This window comes from Athene cunicularia (assembly GCF_003259725.1).
Source record: "Athene cunicularia isolate RWA chromosome 3 unlocalized genomic scaffold, athCun1 chr3_part1, whole genome shotgun sequence".
Classification (NCBI taxonomy): Eukaryota; Metazoa; Chordata; class Aves; order Strigiformes; family Strigidae; genus Athene; species Athene cunicularia.
Window position 1 is genome coordinate 59,511,095 of NW_020799097.1, and position 10,578 is coordinate 59,521,672.

The following is a 10,578-nucleotide window of genomic DNA, read 5'->3' on the forward strand; positions in this document are numbered from 1 at the left end:
GCACAAGGGAAAAAGAAGTTAAGAAGTTGGATGTCTTCCCACTAAATCTCTGATCCTACTCAATTTTTTTTAAGCACGGGTGAGAACAAACTTTTTCAACAGTAACATTTGCCTGCTTGAAGGATGTTTTTCCTTGCTCCTTCAAATCCAATCACAGTCCCCAAATTCTAGCCCAAATGCATTTTGATTAGAAAAAAAAAAAAAAAAAAGCTCAATTTGGTATTGACAATTATAACCAAATTCCATATTTATAAGTATACAATATTCTTTTAACATGTTATTTACTTTTTTTTTTTTTTTAATTCTTTCAGGTCAAGCACTTAGATCAAGTTTTCCTCTGCAAGCAATACTCCTAGAAGTTAACATTTTGTTTTAAAATTAAGCTGATATTCACAGGAAATCACCTCCAAGAAGTTGACCTTCAAGGAAAAAAAAATATTTTGAAATTTCCAATCAAGTTTAGGCTGCCTGAACAGCTCTTGCTGAGGGTTAAAGCTAGCATAGATGAGTGCACCACTCATGAGTGGCTACTGATAGTATCTGGCAAATGTATGCAATATATTCTGCAATAAATTACTGTGGCTATAAATACATATATTTAAAAATTCTTCAAAGACCTTAGCTGTTAAAAGTCTGCTTTGCCAAAATTCAAGGTTTTTTTCCTTTTTCCCACCTCTTGCTTATTTTACCTCTTCACTCATATAAGGTCTACAAGGTAAAGGTTGTCTCTCATTAAAGCTATATTTTGTATTACCTTCAGTCATCGTGCTGGAAAACACTCTCAATGCTGAGCAATGTAAATGGGTTTGTATTATATTGTCTATGATTCAAATTCTCTGAGACATGGAACTACATCCATTCCAGCAGGACATAATGGCAGGAGAGCACTGTGATTCAAGGGCTGCCTCATCATTCCCTGCACCTCAACAATATGGGCCTTCTATCCATGGAAGGGGGTTGTGATCTACTCCTAACCCCTTCTCCTAATTTCTAATTTGGGGATACAAGGCTTCCTAGGACATCCTTGAAGAACCATAGTGTGCTGAGCCTACCCAGGTCACTTTCCTACCCTATGCAGATTTTGAATCCTTATGCATGCTTTCCTGTCAGTGTTAGGGAGCAGGACGAGGTGGGTTACTCTGCAAGGAGAAGCAGAGGACAGCTGAGGACAACACCAAGGCAGGGAGGGCAGTGGCCTTCCTGACAAGAAGCTGAACAAGGAAAGTAGATTGGGTCCAGTGATTGTAGCCATGACTGAACCTAGTCCAGTGATCACCAAACAAATCTGTAGTGACGAAACAGGTCTGGGACCAGGCTAGAGAGCCAAGTCTATGGGTCAGGGTCAGAAGCGAGGAGGTATGCACAACCACACCTGCAGCATGACTCAGGTGCAGAGCCAGAATGACATCCTGAGTTTAAATCCTAGTCCCAGAAGTGGGGGAAGTCTCCCCAAAGAGGGATCACCTCAAGGCCTTCATCAGGCAGACAGACTCTCAGGATGGGTGAGGATGCATGCTGGTAGTTCCCAGCTGTCCTGGTAATTAACAGTTTTGGAGTGTGAACCCATTTTATGTTAATCCAGAGATTAGGAAGATGAACTGACTTGACAGTGGTTTTGCATTCTGTATGTATGTATATCCTGCAGGATAGGACATCCTAAATATTACTTCAATACCCTCTACCATAGTGGTAAGGAATCAATAATTTCCTCTTGGAGATTTGAGATATAATTTATGTTTTAACCTATTCAACTGTTTCATTTTTTTATATTTAATAATCTAAACTGGGAGTCTTTAAGTGATTTCATAAACAATAGATAAATCATGACAAGTCCCTAGTGAGATTTTGTTAAGTTTATAGTAGAAGAAAATCAAAATATGGAGCTAGGAGACAGTTACTTGTACTAATTTATCAGCTTCCTAAAGTCTGGAATTACAGGTAATTTTCAAACAACTTTTAAGGTTTTTTCCAATTTCACTCAGGTAAAATTTACACCAATGGTATTACTAAAACTTTTAATAGTATGGATAGTGTTTATGAGATATATATATCTGATTCATTTATATACATTAATGGATGTTACTTTCATTAAAAAGTAGTATTTTAACGTACACCAAGTGGGTATATATGTGTATATGTATATTAGCAGAAAATTAAAACCATATATAGCAACTGTTAGAAGCATATTTATATGTACAAATTTAATATTGTTAATTTATTGTTATATTTAATGTTATTAAAGCATAATGCATGGTTTCATATTAACTTCATATGTATTTTAAATTTTATTGTTTCCAAACACTGCAAACAGTTTATGTCAAATACCTCATTAGCCATTTGTAAAAACAAGTCTCTTATAAATGCAGTGATTGTATAAGAAGGTGTAAATACAAGTTTGAAAACTAGTTATAAAGGTAATGGTTTGCAATACATCAATGATAATCTGCCACAGAAAAAGTTGTTTTATACCACTTTCAATTTATAAGTCTCCTTATTTTCTTACAAGATCATTCACAATTTATAAATCATATTCTTTGAGCAACAGCAAGCATGCCATACAAATGTCATAGAAATCACAGACAGAAATGCCGGCTGGATGAGATGTTTGGAGGTGCATTAGTCCAGCCTCCTGCCTGATGCAGCCCTTCTGCCAACGTTACATTAGGTCATCCAAGTTCTGTCCAGCTTTTGTTAGTCTTTGAGTTTCTCCAACTCCCTCTGAACTGAAGCTCTACCAGCTGTTGTGTCAGACACTTCAACTAGTCTAGTGTCATCTGCAAATCTGTTTTGATGAATGAATTAAGCATTATGCACCCCAGTTACATTATTTTGCTACAAGATGCCATTTGGATGCCAAGCCATTGATTATGACATTTTGAGCCTGGTGGTCCAGCCAATTCTCAGCCCATCTAACAGTTGATTCATCCAGCTCATATGTCTTCAGGTTCCTAATGAGAACCCTGTACGAGATGATGTCAAAAGTCTTACTAAAGGAAAGTATATTACAGCCAACAAATGTCAACAAATGCCATCAAAGAGAAGTACCTGCATTTGCCCAGTGTATATAGTCATATTTTATTGTATGCTCTGATATGTGTCAAGCCATTCTTTACTATTTATAAACAAAAAAACCCAGTGTCTGAAATTGAAACAAATGCATGAGCAAATGAACTCCTCCACAACTCAGATGTAGATGGCAAAGAAATCAAACAACACTATCTCAACATCTTTGGGATACTAACCTGAAAAGACAACAAAAGCATGTCTGATATAAAATATACAGAACTCTTTTGTCTAGATTAAGATCCAAATACATTTCTTATCATTTTAAAGAATTTCTTTAATAAAGAACTGGATTTTGGAGCAAGTTCTAGAAGTCTACAACCTTGGACTGAGGAGGAGAAACAGAATGAAGAACCTTCTGTTCTGAACATCCAGTCACCAGCCTCACATAAAACAAACCTAGGAATGTATCTTGTTTATCTTAGTCAAGCTGTCAAGCTAAATCTTGATGAGAGATGATCTGTAAGACATTCCATTTCTTGCCTATAAAGATAGAACAAGATCAACTGTTTCATTAACAGAATTACTTTCCATGTGCCTGTTTCTTTTTATGTTTATTGGTTCTGTGAAGAAGTGGCATTATTTTTGATGTCTAGAACAGGTAGGATATGCTTTTGTACTGTGTGCACAGTGCTGCAGGATAGAAGATGGGCAGTATACCAATAATGAAAGCATTTAGATTTCATGCCATAGACTAATTTTATTTAATTAAAATAATTGTCCAGCCATCCATGATGGAGTGTACTTATCAATAAGGATCTGTCACTTTGCAGAGTAGCTGCATGGAAGAACTCTTTAAAGAAGATCTCTTGTTTGGCCCTTTATATCTGGGAGTAAATCAGCTGAGAAAAACTCAATACTAGTTAAAGGGATTCAAGAGTTTTCCCTTCCTTCCTTCCTTCCTTCCTTCCTTCCTTCCTTCCTTCCTTCCTTCCTTCCTTCCTCTCTCCTTCCTTTCCCTCTTTTCTTCTTCCTTTTTTGATTTGCTTTCTAGTTAGTTAGCACAAGCTCCTCTGTTTTAAGCCAAAATTATCACCAGCTTCAACTACACTATGATGCAGAGTTCTAAAGGCCTTGATCCAGAAAAGTGACAAAGAATTTTCCATCAAATCACAGTACAGGCAGTTCAGTAAGATGTAATCATGTGTGTAACCTGATTTCACCGATTCTAACACTGCATACTCCTTTCAGTTGTCTCCATGAATACCCAGGTGATGAAAGACGTTTCTCTAAATACTTTGCTAGACTAATGCCCATTCTGATTCCTTGAAGTCAGTGGGAGGAGTCTGGACTGTGTTGCCTTTTGGATAGTCTGTATGGTTATCCTCCTTAGAGCCATGATACTTCCTAATGAATTCTTGTTGCATAAAATGTAGCAATATTCACAACACATTTTGTTTTCATAAATGAAGTAATTGAGAGTCTCAGAGAGGAAAACCAAATTTTTTGTAGAAATGTATCAGGGAGTGAAGAAAGCAATAAAACTAATGAGCTAAAAATAAGTTCTTTTTAGAGCTAAAAATTTAGAATTTACCAGATAAAGTAATACAGTCTTCAAATCTACAGAAGACCATCAGGAACTCCTCACATCTTAACTGATAATGACCTAAAGTCTCCAATGTACTTTTAAGTACATCTTTTACTTCATATGTGAAGCAATGCTTTCTGTGCATTTTGAATTTTTTGTCTCTAATTTTGCTGGTTTTACTATTTCAAAAGCAAACCAAAAGTTTTATTAAACAATTTATTGAAGATAGTATCTTTCCATTATAAAAGAGGGACATTTAATTCCTGTATTTTTTAGGATATAAATTGGTAATAATCTAGTGAACTGATTCTTGCTTTCAGATTATTGTATCAACCTGCTTTTGCTAGTCTTTGGGTGTGACGTCATTGCAAAGAGGAATATCACCTAAGCAACCCTATAATGCTAAAAAGCTTATAGCTGAAATGTGTAGAAGGAAACAGATGGGGCAGTATCTGGAAATTTTATTTGTCAGATATCGTCCATCTGTTTCTCTCCCTATCTGCATGTTTTGCAGTAATACCCATTTTTAGGAAGGCATGTCAATATAATTCTACAGAATTGGTTTAATCTTCTGTTTTATTATTATTATTTAATTTTTATTTTTTACAATTCATTAACGGCTGGCAGGAAAACATAAAGCCCACACTGATGATTCAGCCAAACAATCTCCGTCTCCGTTCTGTGAGAGGCAAAGTTATACCGCAGGGCAAAATTAGTAAATGTTAACTCTTTTTATTAACTGGTTCTAACAATTTTGGCAGTTTCTCACATGGAACAGACCTCCTAAATAAATGAATGATAGAGTCTGTTTTTAAATGCATTCTAAAACTGAAAGGATTACGTGTCATTTCAGAGTAAGTTCTAGGGTTTTTGTAATGAGTAGCTATTAAAATCAGTTAAGTCTTTTTTGGCAGCTATCTGATTCTCAAAAAATAAGCCAAAAATGCTTTGCAACAGGTATATTATTTATGGAGAATATATAAAGGCTTTGGTTGCAAAAATTAATTATGGGTTGAGCAACTCTATTTGCTTTCTGCTTCATATTCTTAGCTAAACATAAGCTAACATAATGTTGCTGCCATCGCTCTCTAAATCGTTTCTTTTTCACAGGACCAAAATTAAAACAAAAGCCACTCAAAATAGCAGCATAGAAAGGACAGTGGCTTAAAAGGAAGTTATTAGAAGTCAAGCAAAGAAATGAGTGGCATGTACAAATGGCACATGGAATCCAATATCAGGCAAGACCATGACTCCTATCTGTTCCTTATGCTTAAGTACCAATAGTGAGGTATTAATAGATGAGCATTTAGTTTTGTAAGAGTTAATCAATAACAATGGCAGTAGGTGGGTTGGGTGCATGAGATTCAGACTGACTAATTACAAGTGTGGTGAACAAGGCAAAATGGAGGGTTTGAAACAAAATAAGCTCCTGACTCTTCAGGATGCAACAACTGCTATTGCTGTCACCCTTCTCTTCACAGCCTTTCCTGTCAAATTATCATATTTACCCTCTCTTTGTTATCTAGGCCCAGGTCTATCCTATTCTCCCACTGTTCTTCTGATTATTTTTCCTTTCTTTCTCCCTGTAATTTTCCAGGATTACTTCCTGACCAGCAGTGATCTGCATCCTATAGCATATCAGCCTTGAAACTGACAATACTCAGTGACACCGGCAACAGAGGGGTCTCACAAGAATGGCTTTCTAGCAGTGTTAGGTTCCTTTTCTTCATATCTCCTTTGTCTATTTTGATCTTGAATTCTCTCGCCTGCTTCGATATTGATTCCTAGTCACATATCTCATTTCTTTATCCCTTGTCTGTCTTTATCTTGGTTTTGCCTGCCCTTTCCCTAATACCTACTTTGGATGAACACAACCCTGGCACAAGGACATCTCTGGCTCCTCCTGATTTGGGTCTAAATCACAGACCATGCCTGACTTTGCTCCTAAAATGGGTTAATTCTTTGATTGTTGTGATTCACACATTTCAACTCATCCCAAGTGCTGTACTCGATTCCTCTCTCTATCCTTTAAACCTCTTTTTCATGTTTATTTGCTTTATCCTTTGATTACAGTCCTCTGAAGAATATAGGACAGGGTTGCACAGGTCATCAAATCCATTCCTCCTGCCTTTCGCAGGCAAGTTTGTCATGGAACTACTTTCATAAATCTTCCAAGCCCTACTTTTAAATGAAATAATTTTTCTCCCTCTGATCTCCTAACAGAAGGCTCTTTCCACACCTAATGATTCGAAACCATCTTCCAGTTTTCCAGCCTATACTGATTTGTATCCTGCTTATGCTCATTTCCTTTTGTGACAATTCCATCCAGTAACATCACTGATATGCTTGGAACTGACTCGCATCTTATGTTCCTAGGTTAAACAAATCAAACTCTTCTAATCTATGTGTCTCAGAGAAGCTCTCCATTCACTAGAGGCCTCTGCTCTGTTTAAGTCCGAATTAATTCTTGAGCATAAGTGATCATAATTCCATATGATATCCTAAGTGGGATGCAGCAGTACAACAGTATTAATTTTCATATCTTCACTGGAAATATTTCATTTGATCTTAGGCCTTATGTATCCTAGGCATTGTTTATTTCACAGCTGCCTCACTCTAGTGACTCAAAAATGCCTTGTGACCCAGTAACTTCCACACGGGAGTTTTGGGTTATATTCTCATTGTTAATTCTCCTAAGAAACTGTTACTGTTAGTCCTTATGTGCATGACCTTGGGTCTTGTAGTGTTTAGTATCTTCTAATTACCTATACTCCAGTCATCCAGAATAAAAATTGTATAAATTTACAATGTAGATACATAAGTGTATAAATTTATAACATATACATTGGTCTTCCCTAATCTTACTCATTAAAAAACCTTCCCATTTTAATGCAAAGGTCATGAAAATATTGATATTAGTTCCCAGATGAATCCTTACCTATCTGTACTCACATCCTTTTTTCAGCCCAGCAGTTCTCACCTCAGAAAACACTATCATTATTGCCCCTTCAGTCAGTGCTAAAGCTAAAAATCTTCATATCTGTCTCCATTTTGACCAGCTTGTCATGGCTGTGACTGCACCTAAAGGCTCTGCAGCCTCTTCTCCCCACTCCTATGGGTTTGGCTGCCTGTGCCTGGCACAGCCATGTAACCTTGTGTCAGGCAGTGGTGACATTTGATGTGTGAGGAAGAGCTTGGAGAAACATTGTTGGTGCCTCCCTGCATTTAAGGAGTGAGTGTTGCATTTAAGCTCAAGCCCTTGCCCTCAGTCTCTGCCTGTGCTACCACCGCAGCTATGCTTGTGCCTCACCTTGCACCTCACTCACCCTGACCCCTATTTGCAGACTCGACTTCCTGGCTTGACCTTAGATCTATCTCCTCACTATGAACCTATTTGGAGAGCTGGACTCTTGTTTGATTCTGGTTATCATCCCCAGACCTGTTCTTCCTGCATTCGGGTACTACGGGATGAGGACCTGTTGGTGAGGCCACTGTCCTGCCTACCTTGGTGTTGCCTTCATCTTCCAACTTGCCTCTGCTTTTGGAGCAGCCCCCTCTTGTTGCTTCTTGACACAGCTCAGCATTTTATAGTATTAAATTATTTCTTGTGGTTCAGATGTGAAAAATGCTACTGATTTAATAACTAAGTAGGTTATCCTGGCATATCTTGCTTCTCTGTGTCTCCAAACTATTAAAGTTTATAGCTCTGGTGTACAGTTACAGAGATGTTAGTGTTGGCTCTGACTGGTGATTAGGTACCTGGGTATGACAACAGTGCAGCTGAACAGAAACTAGGCTGAGTTCTTACAATGCCATCTCACATTAAAGACCATGCAAGCTCAACAGCAGGAAAAGCCGTTTCAAAAAAAAGGTCAGGTAAATAACACATGTTGGGGTTAATATTGGTGTAATATTGATATTCGGGGAAGTAGAGACCCCTACAACTAATCTGCTGTTGACCTTAATAATTCACAAGTCATGGAGATATATTGCAGATACCTAAAAAGAGGAAAACACAATGGGACAGGGACTGAAAAAGTACTAGCTTTTGGTTTTGAGACTAACAGCAACCTGAGAAGCTGCAAAGGCAAGAAAGGCTGGTACACAGAAAAAAACAGCACTGACAAAAGTGAATTTGACTCCTCTTTGGACATGAATAAAAAGGTTGTTAAGATAGTTCTGAACATAAAGCGAAAACTATAACCCATTTTAGCTTTGGTATATGATGAATCCATATCTGATCCTACTACCCAATATCTGATGAAACCTTCTTTACATAAAGCAGCAGAGGATCCCTCCTTCAGGCGTCACTTTTGGTTTCTATGATCTGCTTCGAAAGAATCTCTCCAGCTGGGGGAGTATGCAATTCATGCTAGTATGGCCTTCATGCGGCAGGTGCCACTACACTTGACCTAATTCCACCAGTAAATGTGGTTTTAGAATCAAACCAGTGTAGATGTAGTCAAATCCCTACCTATAAAACTGGTACTGACTTCTCCAAGTTACAGGCATATACTTGGGGTGAAGTGGTTTTACTTTATTTGTTGTACTTAACAATTCACTAGCTTACTCCTCTTGCATATACGCACAATTCCGTGTAGTCCAAATTTTTGCATGAAGGGAATTGCACAGGGAGAAGGAGCCATGAGAAATTAGCAACCATTACTGCTTGTATGGAAACACTTTATGGACTAGTGACAGTGATAGAACTGTGGACAGTGTCATAAACACCGTCTCCTCTGTGTCCCTCACAGCTCACTGACTATGTACACTTCCACAACAAAGCAAATAGCTGACAAGACGCAAACCATTAAGATGAACCTTGAACTTGGGTTTCCCAATAAGAAGTGCAGAAGGCCACTACATCATCTCTTGGCAAGAGGACTGGAGTATTTTCCATTGACTTATGAGTGACAAATAGCTGAGTTGTATAAGAGCATTATTGTTGCTGCTCTGTACTGGGAGAGTGGTTTTTAGAAGGCCACGGATACAACGGGCGTCTGGCAACAGGAATCCCAGCAGCAGAGCCCAGGCCATTCGGGGTGAAACCTCAGAAGTGAGCAGTCACTGTGAAGAGAAAGAACGAATCTGCTTGGGGTAGGATGACAGTGAGAGAAACAAGCAGGCTGTGTTGCTGGACATAGCTGTCCATTACACGCAAAATTCCGCATCCTTTGAATTTCGGTTTGGAGCGACAGGCAAATTTACCAACAGAAAATGCTGTGGTTTGAAAGCTAAAGTAGACAATGTATCAAACTCAGGCTTGCACGTACTTATCCCTAGCCTTGCTCAGTGTTGACTTCAGCAAGTAAAGATGTGTTTGTGTGTGTACATACTGAAGTACTCATGTCGGGAAATGCATACAATTGCTTAATCTCTATATGAAATACAAAGAACATTCAGTTTGAAGTGCAGCGTTACGAGATGTGGGAAGATGCAAGTCAGAAAGGGGCTGCCAGTGTAATCCTATTTTTGTGCCTTTGTGCAGACATGCTCTTTTTTTTTTCTACTGGTCTATTATGTACTTTTTCAGTATGCTTATAGGCAGGCTGGAAGCCTTGCTGTTCACTTCCTTCCATGATCAAAACCGTTGGTGGTGGTTTTTTGGTGTGTTTTTTTGTTTTTTTTTTTTTTTGTTTTTTTTCTGTAGGAAAGCTATGCAATAGATTTTAATCAGCATTTTATTTTAATGCAACGTTAATTTTTCCTTTATGCAGCAATATGGATTTTTTTCCTGTCATATGTGGCTAGCGCTGACATACTTCTCCCAGACACGGCAGGGAAAATGTATTTGGCTTATTTGCAATTCTAGTTTTCCGAACGCCTGCCCAGATTTTTTTTTTTTTTTTTCTTCACACTACGGGTATTTTTCTCTCTCTCGGGTAGCTCGATACACGTTCCGTTTCTGCACTGCCCGAGGGCTGCGGGGAGGCCCGGCGTGGCTCCGGCCCCCGGGGTCCCTCCCCAGCCCCGGGGCCAGCGCCCGG